A 3,336-nucleotide genomic window follows, 5' to 3' on the forward strand; every position below is an offset into this window, starting at 1 on the left:
ATTACTTTCTTCTTTCTCGCTTTAAAGCTTTGGTGCGGCTAGACCTTACACCATTGGCACACACATCTTTAAAAATGTACGCCACTTGTACCTGGGGGCTTATCGGATAGAAGTTATTGTCATTCCTTGAGCATCAAGCTCCTCACATATGAGTTTTTCCATATGTACCTTTTCTTCGCCATTATATGCATCGATATGACTTAAGTTTTGGCCAAGATGGGTTGCCTGGCTCCTGTGCTTATGCCCTACGTTCCCGTTAGTTTGGCTAGGGCATAAAGGGAGCACCTCTGCGATTGTTACCGCCGGGTCATCCGGATGTGTACCTCAGACTGGGTGAAGCCGAAAGCTAGCATTCTTAAGGGAATATTCGGTCGGCGAATTAAAGATGTTTTTTAAAAAGCTCACTCCATTATGCACCCCTAGAAGTTATACAAACCGTGGTGCTCACATCACAATTCGGACATGCGCATTAAATGCATGCACACCTAGGGAAAGGAACCCTTAACGGAACTATTCTCTCTGGAAGATGTTTCTAACGATACCAATGTAATATAACATAGCTAGCCGGATACAACTTGTCCGTTCAAGCAACTATGACCCCTACGCCTAGTTTTCCATACCCCGTCCTATTCGGCTGCGATGGTATTCGGAAACACTCGGCACCTTCGGGACCGGAGGTTGAAGCGAAAAGGTCTGCCATAACAAATGATATACAATTCAGCTAGATGAGGAAAGTACACAGTCACTTGGACTCGAAAACCTCCTCCTCTACACGTTCCAACAGGCAGTCTAACTTACAATCCTGTTGGGAATATTTGGCGGCCACCTCTACTTGGTCATATAGTAAACTAACAGGAATTTCTTCCCCATTCGACCCTACCGGTCCGACACGAGACATGTGATTAGGATCCAGCTTGGATATCGCGTCTTCACCATGGCCCATGCCTCTCGCGCACCCTCTTAGCATGCCGATATCTTCCACAGCCGGATACGCCGTCGCGCTCCCTTGAACAGCTCTACCAGCTGCTCCATGCTTCCTGGAGGGGGGTCGGATGGCCATAAAGCCTTGGCTACACTCCGCATCGCCTGTCGAGCTTGCTCGTGCAACTGCGACAACCCTTGCAAAAGATCACTCGATGATCCGGACACCTCCTCTTCGGGGCGGTTAGTCAAAACACCTGCAATTACAGCTATGTCAGTACCGTTACCTCCAAAACTGTTAAAAAACAAAAGTGGCCACATAATGAATATGCCGCCTCGCAGCTTCTTGTTCTCCTTCACAGAGTCAACTAGCTGAGCTCACACATCTTTCAGTTCTTCACCCAGTTTGGAGTTTGAGTCCTGGAGTTTCTTTTTCTCTTGAACGACTTTTGTCAATACATGCTCGCCCGCTGCAAGTAGCTTTTTGGCTCCATGTTCTTTGCTTCGAGCGGCGTCCAGCTGCTCTTGCACTTGGTCTAACGGCCGAACATAAAGATTAGCACCCATATTCGCACTATCGGTGTATCATTATGAATTTTCGTTAGAAGGAAACATTATGGGAGATGCCTTGTATTTCTCCAGTTCAGCATTGGCAGTAAGCAGCCGGGGCTGACACATTTCCAGCTCCTGAGCTAGCTGGGTGTTCTTCTCCGTAAGCACCTGGTCATACATTGATCCTTAAATCAGTTGTTTCAAGTCCTTTAAGTCTCGGGGGCTATTGGCATATGGTTATCATAGTCAGACAAAATAAATTTACCTGCACATCTTTCAATTGTTGCTTTGTGGCCCTGTTAATCCCATCTCGAGCAGCTTGGATGTACACATCGGCCAAGTTGAAGGCGTTAAACGACTCTTCTGAAAATCCAGGGTCTTGTAAAATGGCCCAACGGCGCCAATGATTCATCGCACTCTCCACTTACGAGTTGGTGACGGATACATCATTCGAGTCCTCGGCCGGAGGACAGTCCGACTTCGCCTCCGCATCGGCCCCCGTCTTCATGGCAGGATTTGAACCCTGGCTGCGGGAAGTACGGCCGCTCGAGCCTCCGGATACGGTCCGGCGCGTCTTTCTCCTGACACATGAATAACAAGAAGATCACGGTTGGATGTGACTGCTCAGGTGCAGTTGGCAAATTCATACCTCTTCAATGAGGGCACGGCCGTATCTTCATTTGCTTTCCTCTTGGAAGTCTCGCCTAGAGTGGGGGACGCTCTCTTCGGAGGTACCCTTCGAGTAGTACGGCGCGCCAAACCCTTCCCCTTTTGAGCACAAGACAGTGCGGTGGGTAAGATGGAAGGAGAGATCTCTTTTGAATAAGGTGTGTTCGGGTCACTTACATGTGAAGTTGGAAGAAGACCGGGGTAGTCGGCGATGATGGCCACTTCTATGCCATCGTAGCTCGTCTGGTAAAACACCCCCTCCGCAAGCACCACAAATATATCCGGATCCTCTTCGAACCCGGGATCGAGCTCCCGATTGTGGTCCTTCGGCTGTGGGGCCGGACTATAAAATCCCTCGGTGACCTTTCGCCAGTGCTGTCATAAGCAAATAGGCTAGAAGTGTATCAAAGGCAATTCGGAGATCGAAGAAGTAAAAACAGAGGGGTCAGGCCTTACCCAGCTGGGAGGGTTATACATAGAGTACCCGTCTCTACATTCAATGCGGAGAAATTCCTTTTCCTCCCCTTTGAACAGTTCGGCTAATATCTTAGCCAAAGCAGCAGGGGTATCCGGACCTTTCCGGCCGCAGCGAGAGGCATCGTCCTCCCCGTTGTATTGACACATGGGAAGCCCTCTGTATTGGAGTGGCTGAACCCCTCCTGCTATGGAAATCGCCATAACCTCGATTACTGTGAGTCCAGACTGGGTGAGCTCTTTTATCCTTCTCATCAGCTGATGAACCTCCACGCCCTCTTCCTCTTCAAGACTCCGGGGACGCCAACTGTGGCGTTTCTTCAGCGGGACGCGCGCAAATTCAGGAAGACCCTTTCGAATCGGGTCGGGAAGCGCAACGTACTCTATATAAAACCATTCGGAGGGCCATTCATCAGGTGCCTTCCTTGGTGTGCCAGATGGATATCCGGTATCAGCGACGCGCCATATTTTGGCTCCGCCCACTTCAAATATTGACCCTTTGTGATTGCGTGGGACGAGACATAACAACTTCCTCCACAACTCAAAATGAGCCTCGACGCCCAAGAAAAGTTTGCATAAAGCAACGTAACTCGCAATGTGCAAAATAGAGGCCAGAGTGAAGTTGTGCAGCTGGAGGCCGCAGTATTCCAGAAGCCCTCGAAGGAACGGATGGATTGGAAATCCAACACCTCTTAGCAAGTAGGGGACAAAACACACTCG

The sequence above is a fragment of the Triticum dicoccoides genome, chromosome 4A (genome assembly GCF_002162155.2).
Source record: "Triticum dicoccoides isolate Atlit2015 ecotype Zavitan chromosome 4A, WEW_v2.0, whole genome shotgun sequence".
NCBI classification, from domain to species: domain Eukaryota; kingdom Viridiplantae; phylum Streptophyta; class Magnoliopsida; order Poales; family Poaceae; genus Triticum; species Triticum dicoccoides.